Source organism: Hyperolius riggenbachi, chromosome 2 (assembly GCF_040937935.1).
Source record: "Hyperolius riggenbachi isolate aHypRig1 chromosome 2, aHypRig1.pri, whole genome shotgun sequence".
NCBI lineage: Eukaryota > Metazoa > Chordata > Amphibia > Anura > Hyperoliidae > Hyperolius > Hyperolius riggenbachi.
Window position 1 is genome coordinate 143,671,527 of NC_090647.1, and position 14,639 is coordinate 143,686,165.

General features: G+C 42.9%; 1 protein-coding gene across 4 annotated transcripts in view; it reads left to right on the top strand.

Annotated features, from left to right (window-relative positions):
- DGKA (diacylglycerol kinase alpha) overlaps positions 1–14,639 on the top strand; it is a 245,608-nt gene that overhangs the window by 140,735 nt on the left and 90,234 nt on the right. For all 4 annotated transcript variants that reach the window (XM_068267592.1, XM_068267591.1, XM_068267594.1 and 1 more), the window contains one exon: positions 5,914–6,021. The gene's annotated coding sequence lies outside the window, so the exon portion shown is untranslated. The remainder of the gene's footprint in view (positions 1–5,913; positions 6,022–14,639) is intronic.

A 14,639-nucleotide genomic window follows, 5' to 3' on the forward strand; every position in this document is an offset into this window, starting at 1 on the left:
CCAAGTAAGAACGAGCCCATAGAGTATTATAGCACTAGCGCTTGAGCGTTATGCCAAAATCGCCAGCAAAACGCTCTAATGTGAATGGGCCCTAACTGACATTAGCTATAGGCTTAAAAATTTATATATGGTAGTAAATTCCAAGGGACCAGGAAAAGTAGTTTACTATATCAGAAGTTTACTATCTCAGAATTGGTCATACATAGTATACAGACACATTTGGAACCCGAGGACCGAGACTGAGGTTCACTATATCAAAACTTACTATATTGAGATGAATATATATATATATATATATATATATATATATATATATATATATATATGCATATGTTACGGCTAGAACCCGAAGTTTGGCCACTTCGCGTTCTGGCTGGCCACTTCGGGTTCTGGCCGGTCAATGTGCGAAGTGGCCGCTGCGCTGCGGCCAATGTGCGAAATGAAATGATTCCTGTAACATTAATGTATTTTCTGTCCGTCTCGCTGCGACCAAATGTATCACAAGTTAGTTAATTTTATGAAATTAATCCGGCGGCAATGTAGAAGATGAAGCCGCCGGCTTCCGCTCTCTCTCCTCCCCCTGCCTCTCTCTCCTATAGAACACCGGGCAGCCGGGGGACACACGTGTCCCAGAGAGTCGTTGGTCGCGCCAGGGAAGCAGAGCGGGGAGGCTGCAGATATTGCTTCTGCCAGCACCTGCACTGCAAGAATGACCGGCAGGATTCCCTGCCGGGACTAACGACTCTAAGGGGACGCGCATGTCCCCGCCGGCTGCCAGTATTGTATAGGGGGAGGAGAGAGAGCGGAAGCCGGCGGCTTCATCTTCTACATTGCCGCCGGCTTAATTTCATTAAATTAACTAACTTGTGATACATTTGGCCGCAGCGAGACGGCCAGAAAATACATTAATCTTACAGGAATCATTTCACATCATTTCATTTATGTTTTGAGCCATTATCATGCCGAAATGTCCACTGGTGCCCGAGGACAAGTTTCTCTGCAGACTGCCTGGTGTTGTCTCATGTATTGCCATTTACTGTGATTAGGTTCCCTGGCTGAAAAAAACCACCAAAGCATTAGGTTCCCAACACCATGTTTGACAGTGGGGATAGTGTTCTTTGGGTTGAAGGCTTCTCCTCTTTTATGAATAATTATGGGAAGCACTGTATGTATATATATATGTACTGTTTATATATTTATATTCACAGAGGGAGATAATGCTTGCTTGGCAGTTGCAAACCGCTATTATGTCCCGCAATGTAACGAGGTTCGCAGACAGGGATAACGCTGTTGGCGGGGTTTCACTACTATATCAGCCACACAGATGCCCGGATGATACTGTATATTCAAGAAATACTAATTCCGATGAAGTTGAATAGTGGATTAAAGTTCCTCTTCTAAAACACCATATCCAGGCGAGCAAAATCACTGCTCTGGTATAAAAAAAACTGCAGTGATCCTACTGTAATACTGTTTTAAAAATACTAATGATATCCACATTGGAAACATAAAATAAATGATAAAATAAAAGAGCAATCACACTTTTAGAGCATTCTTGCTAAAACCTTTGAAAGTGGCCAAGGCCAGCGCTTACACAGGGACATTTTTGGCTATTGCCCAGGGCTCTAGGGTCATCACTATGGGGGTGCAGCATGCAATGATGGTGACACTAGAGGGTTGGGGAATGCACAGTAGATTGTAATCTCGCGTACGTTAAAAAGGGGCGCTGGGAAAAAAGGGCGCGGGGTTTTAAACGATAAGCATGGATAACGTTTAAAAATGTATTGTACTGTTTTTCGTTTAATATTAATGTTTTATAAAGTTATAAATCTCTAAATAATGTTCATTAAATCGGCAATTGTAAAAACGTTAATCTTCCGTTTAAATATTGAAACATATAATAACGTTTAAAAAAAAAATTACTAAGTAACCCTCCCAGTACCTACCCCTAACCCCTAGACCCCCCTGTTGGTGACTAAACCTAAGACCCCCCTGTTGGTGCCTAAACCTAAGACCCCCCTGTTGGTGCCTAAACCTAAGACCCCCCTGTTGGTGCCTAAACCTAAGACCCCCCTGGTGGTGCCTAAACCTAAGACCCCCTTGTTGGTACCTAAACCTAAGACCCCCCTGATGGTCCCTAAACCTAAGACCCTCCTTAGTGATCACTGTATTGTGTGTAGAATAATGTTTTAAAAACAGTAAGGGATAAAATATATTACAATTTACGTTACGTACTGATCGCTTTGTTTCGTGAATAATAATGTTTTACAAACAGTAAGGGATAACATTTAAAATAATGTTTTATTGAAATAAGAAACGTAAATCATCACAAGCAGTTATAAAACATGAAAAATCTTCGGGCGCCGTTGGAAAACGTTATTATTCTCGGGCGCCCTTTTTTCCTGTTCGGCGCCCAGTAAACGATAATTATTATGGGAGTCAATGGCGGCGCCCAATTTGTCCACTAGCCTCCTGCGCCCTTTTTTACTGTTACCTGTAATCTCACCTATGCAGCCGGTGTGTTTCTCCTTCCTTCCTCAGCGGCATCATTCCTTCTCCGTGGCCCCCGCAGTGGCATCTCTGGCCCCGTAGTCCACCTCCATGTTATGTAAGTATGTACATGCCTGCAGGGGACGGAGAAGAGGTGCCAGCTGGGAGGAAGGATGAATGGAGTGTGCCTTTTGCTTTCGCACATATTATTTAATGTGACCCTCCCAATAGTGTTCAGACAACCAGTAGCAAAATTCTCCATCTTGATTTCATACTCGGAATTCTCCCTGACTCTATGCATGTACTAAATGACTGTCTTAAGAAAAAGATCAGGAAATAAAAGTAAAGTTTCTGTTGTGGATCAGTAGGTAAGTGGAACAGCTTGTTCAGTTAGTGCACTTACTATATACTATTAAAGTAATGGCAGCACAGTGGGTTATTTAGAAACGGCGGCAGCCGTGGATCTATTAGGCATTTGGTGTGACCACAGCAGATTCTCAGCCTCTGCAGGTTAATTCAAGGCGGCTGTTGCCTTGTCTGATATCTGAGTTTGGGAATAATCAGTAATTATATTGAAATTGTTGGTAAATGCCCGCTGTGAACGTTTTCTGTGAAGAACATATGATACTTTTTGACGCTTTTTATTTTTATGAGTTCTCTTTAGAAATATGTTTAAAGGGTAAGAGTTGTCACTTCCTTATTTGACTAATATGTCCAGGATGTGGTGAGGACGCAGCATCCAGTCAGGTCTCTGAGTAGATAAGCAAGTGATAGCATGCCACTTATTCATGTTGAAGGAAACGTTTGCTTTTCATGTACTTCTTTAGGTTTTAGCATTTTTAACATTTTTAGATACTTTGGTTTATGTAAGCCATTTCTCCCAGTCACAGAAATCTTTTATACTGGATCTCCAGCTCCCCCACCACCACCACCACTGCCACCACCCACCACCTTTCCAAAACTAGCCTATGGAGACAAAAGGAGAGGATACCCTTGTCCCCACTTCTCCACTTGTTGCTTTTTAGATGCCTTGTCACCAGGGCTGTGGAGTCGGTCCAAAAATCCACCGACTCCGACTCCTCAGTTTAGGATTCCACCGACTCTGACTCCGACTCCACGACTCCGACTCCTCTAATTTGCATATTACAATTTTGTTGATTAAAAGTATGTAACATGAAATTCGTCTCTTAACTGCCAACGCTTAGGAATTTTACAAGACAACTGAAGTGAGAAGGATATGTAGACTACTATATTTATTCCCTTTAGACTAAAACTAGTCCTTGGTAAGAGTACTTGTAAAAGGTACAAACCGGAACAAAGAACATCTATCAGGCCCTAGGCAATGTAAGTGTGGGTACATGTAAGAGTGATGTGCAGGTACTCTGCAGGGGAATGAGGAGATTGTAAACAGACAACACCTCTGTGTTCAATGTGCACAGCATTCTCAGTGGATCCCCTGCAGCTCTGTGGAGAGTGCATATGTAGAGTATAGTACTACTGTGCAGTGATCTCCCCAGGCTCTTTTAGCCGGGTGCTCCACCCGGCTAGATTTGGTGACCACCCGGCTGTCATCGGCTCACCTCCTCACCTCCTCCTATGCTGTAAGCAGAGTTGCCCTGCATTTTCATCTCAACCCACCCGTCTACTTTTTCATGCCACCCGGCTACTATTTCATGCCACCCGGCTGGAAAAAAATTCTGGGGAGAACACTGCTGTGTAACAAAGTAAACCTGAGACTGATGAAATTAAAGTTTTATACATACCTGGGGCTTCCTCCAAGGCTCCAGCCGCCTTCAGGATAATCAGTCCATCGTTGTCCTCCTCCACCACCTGCATCTTCTGCTATGAGTCCAGGTACTTGAGCCAGTCAGGCGTAGTGCGCATGCACACACTCCGCCGCCAGGAGCATACTACACCTGTGCAGCACTATTGCGCAGGTGCAGAATGTTCCTGGCTGTGGGAGTGGCATGCGGCCGGACAGCGCTGACTGGCTGAATTACCAGGACTCATAGCAGAAGATCCGGGTGGTGGAGGACAGTGAGGGACTGATTAGCCTGAAGGGGGCTGGAGGAAGCCCCAGGTATGTAAAAAACTTTACTTTTCATCCGTCTCCGTTACCCTTTAATTTGTAGTCACCAAACCAAATTTTAATACCAGATCAAATTATTTGATTTCATGAGCAAAGAGAGTGCATACATTTGCATAAATCAGCATCAATGCAGAATTATTTCCATCTCGTTGACCATCTCTATTAGTGACACGGCTACACATCAGGCTTTATTCTTACAGCATAGATGTTATTTAGTATATATAAGAGATTCCTGTGTACACATCATATATACAGTCACAATCAGATATGTATATCTGACCTTAAAAATCGGGGACTGCTTTATTGAAGCAGCACAAGTAACTCATTTTGATTGGTTTATTTCATTTTTGTGGACTAAGCACAGCTATTACTGTATATATACTGTATATATACATTATATTTAATTACTATTATCTGAGAAATAGAACATTTTATCATATTTTCTATTTTAATTACAGTTACAAATTCATTAGGAGTCGGAGTCGGAGTCGGTGCATTTTTTCCCGACTCCGACTCCAGGCACCCAAAATTGCCCGACTCCACGACTCCGACTCCACGACTCCGACTCCGACTCCACAGCCCTGCTTGTCACCCAGCACCAGTGATATCATAATGAAGATCCGGTAGAGTCCTTTTCATAGATGGCCACTGGTTCCACCCCTTCCAGTGCCTACCTTAGTGGTAAGGTATTGGGGAGGCTTTGATCAGCTGGCCTGCTATGTGATTTACCAAACAAATGACTTGAAGTAGCAGAACAAAGGATATAAATGGCTGTACCTAAACACTTGCCACAGACTTCACTACCAGGCCAGGTATGAGAAGACCTGAAAATAAAAAAAGAGGAGGAGCTAGGAGTAGAGGGTGCCTTCCTTGAGAGGTGAGTATCACCTTTCCTCCCCACAGATTATTATTCTTGCCCAGAAATATGTTTCATCGTTATTATTGTTTTTGTTATGTGTTTATATAATGCTGGCGCATGTTTTGTAGTGATATAGAGACTTCATCAAACTAGTAACTCAGTCTAACATTACTACAACATTTTATGGCCAATTTCAGGCAAAGCCAGCTAGCCTACCAATATGGTTTTGAGCTGTAGGAGGAATCCCAGTTTAACACAGGTAGCATATAAACTTCATCCAGATTATGCCCTGGCAGGGACTGAGACACAATATTCTACAGTGCTAACCACTTAGCCATTGTGCTGCCCACATGCTAGATGGCTCTCCTATAGTTTGGCCTCTGAATAGGGCAACTGCAGTTCTAAGATATGTTTCCTCCTCTCCATCAAGGACAACACACAAATGCTCATAGTATTCTGTTCTTTTTTATTCCAGGTGAACAAGTCTGGGGACTTGAATTGCAGGTTATTCAGCCTGCTGTGAAACGAGGAGATTTTGTCACACACCTTGGTGAAGAAGTAGACAACTTGCTGCATAAATTGGGTAAATGTATTCATTAGATTAGTACAATTCAGGCTAATTTAACATTGTGTTGAACATCTGTTTCTATAATCCACCATGGATATGTTGTTTAAGCCAAGTATTGTATAAGGCCTGGTTCACTTTGGCCTAAAAAACATAAGGTTTAGCGGACAGTAACAGATGAGAATGGATCCAGTATTAACCAATAGGTCCGTTCGAACAGATCCATTCAGTCCATTCCACCGCACAGACCACAAGTATGGGTCTGCAGTGATTTTCCCAGATCGACAGATGCATCGAATTGACTGCGTGCTAATGGAATGGAGGGGTCACGGGTGGAAAACTGGTGCTTTTAAATACTGATCCGTTCCACAGATTAGTTTTTCTTCCATACCGGTGTGAACCGGGACCTTAATCTGACAAGCCACTAGCTGCAAAGTGCAACCACAAAACACACTGTGATTGCTTACCATGACTATCATTTTACAGGTAAACTGCAATCCAATATGAAAATTTTGTCTCTAACGTTATTCCAAGCTTATCCGTGTAAATTAACTTCCTTTTGCCCTATCTCCTGTTTCCCTATCATTCTAATGTGTGGCTAAATCTAACCCAACCCAATACTTGCCTTCTGTCGTCTCGTTAATCTTCAGCTTCCTGATAACTTATAAGACATTGCAACACAGGTGCCTGCTGATAACTTGGGTATTGTGCCTCTTACCCTTGCATCCTCCACTGGTAAGTTTGGATGCACAGCACTCATTATTCATTGGCTGGCCACGCCAACTCTTTTCATCCCTATGAGACTAAAGCCTGGTACACGCCATGCAATTTACCGTCAGATAGATGGGTCAAATAGATCATTTCCGACAGGTCTGATCTGATTTCTGATCTTTTTCTGATCAATTTGCATAGAATTGATCAGAAAAATGATAGGAATTCCGATCAAATTTGTCGGAAATTGTCTATCGACCCATATCTGAAGGGAAATTGCATGGTGTGTACCAGGCATAATATACAGGAGCAAATTGAGAGCAAACAATTGCTTTTTACTATTAAGAAAATTTTTAACATTTTAAACTAAACTCACTTCAGGCTAGATACGTGCCTAAGTAGAGCAAAAGCTCTGGATACCATAGAGCCTTCCTGGTCCTCGGACCATCCCGTCATTCCAGCGTCGTCTACCATTTTAGTTATGTGACCGGCTGTGTATTCGGTACTCTCGGGCAAGTAGTTGCGTCCCCAAGTGCTTCTGAAGACGTCCTGCTTATACGCAAACCCAGATTTGTGCTTGCGCAGTACGGATGTAAAGATAAAAATAATCCACTGCGCGCTTCCAACCTAAAAGCAAATAACATACATTGTGTAATCCTGTTTCAACTGTAATTACAGATATCACACATCCACTGTGTAAGTGACCACTCGTGATCCCACCACCTCTATTATAAGAGCGGCTCACCAGATTGTAGCCACCAGATCAGGGTGGGGTACTCGCTCAATATATGGTACATTGGGAACATCAATGATCCATAGCCAATTTCCCATAGGGTTAATTTCTTTTAATCCTCAATAAAACACATAAAAACTCTCATTGCGCAATATATAGAGACAAGATAAAATCATGCTGCGCTCCTCGCGCCCTCCATACACTTACAAGCTCCCCTTAGGGATTGGTAGCATATCACAGCGGCAAGTCTGCTGGGCCTGGTGTGCCTCTCTGAGTCCGTACGCGGCGTCCCGCTTGGTCCCCTCACGGCGTTCACCTCACCCGAACTTCCGCATACAGCGTCAGGCGTACTGGCTCCGCCCTACGCGTTTCGTCACAATGACTCATCAGGGGCAGTACGGATGTTCTTGTCTTCGGAAGTACTTGGGGACCCGAGTACTTCCGTGTGCTATCTGAGGAGTACCGAGGAGGTATTCAATGGCAGGTTGAATAACTTCAATGGGGATAGCGCTGGAACAAAAGGGGCAGACCGAGGAAAGGGAATACTTTATGGTATTCAGAATATTCTCTCTACATAGGTACCGTACGAATCTAGTCTGAAGTGAATCTTCTTGTTCACTTTAACCACTTCACCTCAAAGGGGTTTTTCCCCTTAAAAAAACAGAGCAATTTTTACCTGTCAGCGCTCCTCCTTCCATTCATTCGCCTATAACTTTATTACTACTTATCACAACAAAACAATCTATATCTTGTTTTTTTCGCCACCAATTAGGCTTTCTTTGAGGAGGGGGGTACTTTTTGCTAAGAATTATGTTTTTTATAGAAGTGTTTTAACAGGAAAAATGGAAAAAAAATCATTATTTCTTAGTTTTCGGCCATTATAGTTTTAAAATAATACATGCTAACGTAATTAAAACCCGCACATTTTATTTGCCCATTTGTCCTGGTTATTGCAACATGTACAATTTTTCCCTAGTACAATATATGGTGCCAATATTTTATTTGCAAATAAAGGTGCATTTTTTCAGTTTTGCGTCGATCCATAATTACAAGCCCTAATTTACTGTATAAAGTAATAGTAATATACCATCTTTACACACATATTAAAAAAGTTCAGTCCCTCAGGTAACTATTTATGTTTTTTTTTGTTTGTTTTTTTTTTTTAATGGGTAACTATTGGGGAGTGTGGGAGGTCAGGGGTTAATTTAATATGTAAAATTAATTTAAAAATAGGCCCTTTCTTGAAAAAAAAAATGTAGATGTAATTTTACTTTTTGGCTACAAGATGTCCTCGCCGCTCACTACCTGATGCGTAGTAATACTACGCATAGAGGAAGTGATGCGTTGACGTTCTTTGTGAATGGCAGCGCGGTCTCATAGACGGCTGCGGTCATTCACAAGGGGACTTAGATCAATGAATGGGAACTATTGATCTAGTGGCTGCTGATCGGCAGCAATAACGAGGAGGGGGGGGGGGGTAGCAAGCGGAAACTCGCGGCGGGGAGGAACAACGAGAAGCTTTGCCCCTGCAAGCAGTTATGGCATTTTGCAGGGACGGAGTTACTCGTCCCCGGGGGAGGGCAAGTGGTTGAAATGCTTACAAATAAAATGTAGATTTCTCCCAGAGTATACTACACTATACATTATTATTTTTTTGTATGTTGCTAGTAAAGATCTGAAAGATCTGGTTTTGGACTAGTCCATGAGGGATTTTCAGGTATTTATTTATAAAAGTCCTTACTGAACGGTAGTTGCTCAGTCCAAGTGCCAAAATAGTGCGCAAACAAGTAGGGAGGGTGACCGGAAACTGTGCATAGATCCTTTTCAGGGAGTGCTTTTGTAAAGAATAAAGGAAATACTGAGAATTCTCCCAAAGAAGATGGGCTAGTCTGAAATCTGTTGTAATGATGTAATAGCTTTTTACTACCTACTGTAAGTGACAGCAAAATAGGAAAGAGATCATTTATAGTGCATTTTGCGCTGGGATAAAAATACATCTTATATGTATATATTTTGAACTTAACAATTTTTTTGTGATAGTGGTCCTTTAAGTATACACTATACAGTAGCAGCAGACTTTTATTGGACACTAGATGGGTCTGGCTTTAATCCCAGTATAGATGCATGTTTACTGAACCGTAAAAAACCTGTGAAAAAGAGGCAAAACGGCTGCTTTTGCTTGAAAATTGATTTGGAAACCCATCTCATCCATAATGGTCAATTACTGTTTTCAAAGCACTGCAATTGAGGCTATTTCTAGTGCTTCTCATCATAATAAAAGTGTCCTTCCTGTGAATATCAGGAGCTGCTGCTCTTAACAACTCTTGGTTGTAATGTGGAAAGTAATTAAGTAAATGGCCATAAGCATGCACACTGCATATGCATGTCATTATACCAGACAGTCAGAGTGATTTACAGTTTTCAAGCAGGAGACAGGAATGAATTCATTGTCTGCTTTACTGCCTGAAATACATTGCAGCTGTGTGTTCTTAAATCAATAACATCCACATCCATAAGACTCCATCTTTGCAATTGCTTCCACTGATATCTCTACTTAGGGACATGTTTTCCATTGTGAGATTGCCATAAGAACAGCATTACCGGATGTATGCCCTGTGTTTTATATTTGCTCCTGGCATTTTATGGTCCTGCCATAGGACAGCTATGAAAACCGGCCTTTCACAGTGAATCTGTCTTCTTAAAGGGACCCTGAGCAGTGCCTAGAAATTTAAATCTGCATTTACCCTCAGCGTTCTTCAGCCCCCCCATAATCTGCGAGGTCCCTCTGCATCTTCCGTGGTCCCACTGGCGGCTCCGTTAAGCTGACAACTTTGGCTGACGTCGGGAGCTACTGCGCTACACAGCCTGCACTCCCGACACTATCACATGCTCGTAGTCTAAGCCTTACATTGCATGCGCAGTTTTCGAAAGACTGAACTGCCAGCTGAATTGGCCAGCTTAACGGGACTACGAAGTGGACCCAGAGGGCGCCGAGGGACCTCGCCAGCGATTGGGGGGAGGGGTCTGGAGGAAGCCCTAGGTAAAAGCAGATTTTAATTTCTAGGCACTGCTCAGGGTCCCTTTAAAGCACAACTATCACACAAAAAAAGTAACATTTAAAATACATACATATACATGTACATTTCACCAAGAGTAACATGTACTATAAATTATATGTTGCTGTCACTTACAGTAGTGATATTCAGACAGATGTCAGATTTTGGACTGGTCCATCTCCTCATGGGGGACTCTTAAAGGATACCCAAAGTGACATGTGACATGATGAGATAGAAATGGGTATGTACAGTGCCTAGCACACAAATAACTAGTCTGTGTTCCTTTTTTTTCTTTCTCTGCCTGCAAGAGTTAAATATCGGGTATGTGAGTGGGTGACTCAGTCCTGACTCAGACAGGAAGTGACTACAGTGTGACCCTCACTAATAAGAAATTCCAACTATTAAACACTTTCCTAGCAGAAAATGGCTTCTGAGAGCAAGAAAAAGATAAAAAGGGGAATTTCTTATCAAAAATTATTTTGACTTGCTCCCATGGAAACACAGAATCTATGCCGTTTGTATCGGTGGGTTGTTCGTAAGTTGGGGGCTACCTGTATAGTAATTGGTATTGCCATATACAGTAGAGAAATCCACAGTTACCCAAAATAAACCATTTTTAAAAGCACCCAAACTCTTGTTTATTAATAGTTGCTTATATTGCATTTTGTATGATTTTCGTTATTTTATTACTGTGCATTGTACGGCTAGGAAGTGTTGCCAGCCTGCACATTACTCATCAGTAACAAATGTTTCATCTTTGGCATTCAGTGTAGTGAATTGTATCCCAAGCAGAAAACAAGAAATAAACTATATTACATAAGACAAGCGAAAAGCATCCATAATTTTCCTGGAGACTTGACTTTATTATACTGCATTTTTCATAACATTGTAAATTGTTTAAACCCTATTCAAACAGTAAGAAGATTGAATAATGTGCAAATTGAAGATGACTGAATCATGCCACAGACGTATAAAATATACCACTCTGATGGAAACTTCTAAAAATGGAGCATGGAAAATGGGCATTCCTATCATGACTAATGACCACCCTGGGTCTTTCATGCTGAACCTGAAAAATATTTTCTTGTTCAGTGATTTACAGATTCGTCCAGGGCATGTTTACAACAATACATTTATTAGGCAATATCTTACACTGCTGATCCAAAATAAGGCAACACTAAAATTGGGTTTAGACTGCGTTTGAGTGCCATAGATGGCAGCGGATTCCCCCTGGTCCCTTCTCCTGGGTCCATCTTTATGGATCTTTCTACCTATGCCTTTACTCTACTTTATAATCTATGGCTTATATATGTATCGTACCTACTGTATGTATCCTAATGTATATATATGTTTTCACCGCATGTATATACTGTATATGTACTGTACTAATGTACCGACCCTGTTGTGCCCAAACCAATTCTGGGTACAACTCGCGTTGTACTTGGTGAAATAAATGATTCTGATTCTGAGACTGTGCAAGATGCAATGTGGTGTGCTGACAGCTTATCCTGAGCAGATACACTATGCCCCGCCGTAGTGTCCGTCAAACGTATTCACACCACTCACCGTTATGCATCAGGTCTGCCACTGCCGCCATCATTTGGGTGCTCCACAGCTCCCAGCCGAAGCATAGAGTTCCCAATGGATTGCAAAAGACCAATAGAAATTCTCCATAGCAACAGGGAGGATTCTCATTGGTCCACCACTTAGTAAATAGATGATAATCCTCCCTGGTGCTAGGGAGGATTTCCATTGGTCTTTTGCAATCCAGTGGGAGCCAAATGATTCTGCAGGGTCTCTGGCAGATGTATACAGGTGCTTGTCCCCATGCCCAGCAGGAGAGGACACAAGTTGACTGAAGACACAGAAGACAGGTGAGTAGAGTAGGAACAGAAGGGGAAAGCAGCCTGGTGAGATGGTCACTGTCCATTCCCATAGGCTTGCACTGATTATGAGGGCATTCGCACTATCTGTGGTGTCAGAAAAATCATGCTGGTTGGGAATGTGCGCTCCACTCCCTTTCTCACACTCATTCCACTCCATATTAAGTGGCTAGTATAAATGGATCTTATGCTTAACATAGGTTCCATTTACACATGCGCTTCTGTCCCACTGAATCAGATCATTTTTTACACTAATGTGAACTGGCCTTAACACCCTACTAATGCTTAATATTAACTTCCATACTAATTCCTAACACTAATCTCCTAACTACGCCTAACACTAAACTCGTTTCCCTATCACCTCTACCCTACTCCTAACCCATCCCTTAACACTAAGCCTAACACCAATATCTGGAAGCTCCAATGCTAACTTCCATTGATGTCCAGAACTCGGCTTCTGATATCCATCCCCGCAGCCCTTTCTTTTACCGATGTCTGGAGCTTAGCTACTGATAGCTGAACCCTGGCACTCGTGTCCAGGGATGCCTGGAGGGTGGCTTCTGATAGCAAAACCCTACAGCCATTAGCTACTCGCTTCCACTGTTGTCTGGTACCCAGCTATGGATAGCCGAACCCTGCCGCTTGCATCTGGTAATGTCCAAAGGTTGGCTACTGATAGCCAAACCCCACAGCCATCAGCCACTCACTTCCACTGTTGTCTGGTACCCAGCTATTGATAGCCGAACCATGGCGCTTGTGTTTGGTAATGTCCAAAGGTTGGCTACTGATAGCCAAACCCCACAGCCATTAGCCACTTACTTCCACTGTTGTCCGGTACTCAGCTACTGATAGCTGAACCCTGGCACTCGTGTCCAGGGATGTCCAAAGGTTGGCTACTGATAGCCAAACCCCACAGCCATCAGCCACTCACTTCCACTGTTGTCTGGTACCCAGCTATTGATAGCCGAACCATGGCGCTTGTGTTTGGTAATGTCCAAAGGTTGGCTACTGATAGCCAAACCCCACCGCCATTAGCCACTCACTTCCCTTGTTGTCCGGTACCCAGCTATTGATAGCCGAACCCTGGCGCTTCCGTCTGGTAATGTCTGAAGGTTGCTACTGATAGCCAAACCCCACAGCCATTAGCCACTCACTTCCACTGTTGTCCGGTACTCAGCTACTGATAGCTGAACCCTGGCACTCATGTCCAGGGATGTCTGAAGGTTGGCTTCTGATAGAAAAACCCCACAGCCATTAGTCACTCGCTTCCACTGTTGTCTGGTACCCAGCCATTGATAGCCGGACCCTGCCGCTTGCATCTGGTAATGTCCAAAGGTTTGCTACTGATAGCCAAACCCCACAGCCATTAGCCACTCACTTCCACTGTTGTCTGGTACCCAGCTATTGATAGCCGGACCCTGCCACTTGTGTTTGGTAATTTCCAAAGGTTGGCTACTGATAGCCAAACCCCACCGCCATTAGCCACTCACTTCCCCTGTTGTCCGGTACCCAGCTATTGATAGCCAAACCCTGGCGTTTCCGTCTGGTAATGTCTGAAGGTTTGCTACTGATAGCCAAACCACACAGCCATTAGCCACTTGCTTCCACTGTTGTCCGGTACTCAGCTACTGATAACTGAACCCTGGTGCTCGCGTCCAGTAATGTCTGAAGGTTGGCTTCTGATAGCCTAAAGCCACCGCCATTAGCTTTCGCCAATGTTTGAAGCTTGGCTACTGGTAGCTGAACTCCACCCCGTTCGCCGCTTACATCTGCAGATGTCTGGAGTTCTGCTTCTGATAGCTCAACCCTGCTATTGTTAGTTACTTGCTTCCTGACACCTAAATAATGCATCCTATCAGAGCAAGCAGATGCTATTGTTGCATGATCTGATCCAATCCAAATATGGACAGATCAAGTCACTGCCATGTCATCTCTAGACATTGCCTTACGTTCATGTGAAGATGGAAAGGATGTTGATGGTTTCTTTGTTTTTCCATTATTCATTTTCCTCTAATTGGCAGTAAAAGCTGCTCTTACAGCATTACCACATCTTGCCTTGGTGAGAAAGGCAGAAGTAAAAAATATTTTGAAAAGTAAATGGTTTTGTGTTGTTTCCGAATACTGTGGAAAAGTTACATCAAATATTTAAATTGAGGTAGATAAGAGAAGATAATGCTTGGAGCATCTGTAAGCTGTGAGAGTGGGATTGCTTACCATTCTCACTGACACAAGTGTTCATTAGTCTGACTGTTC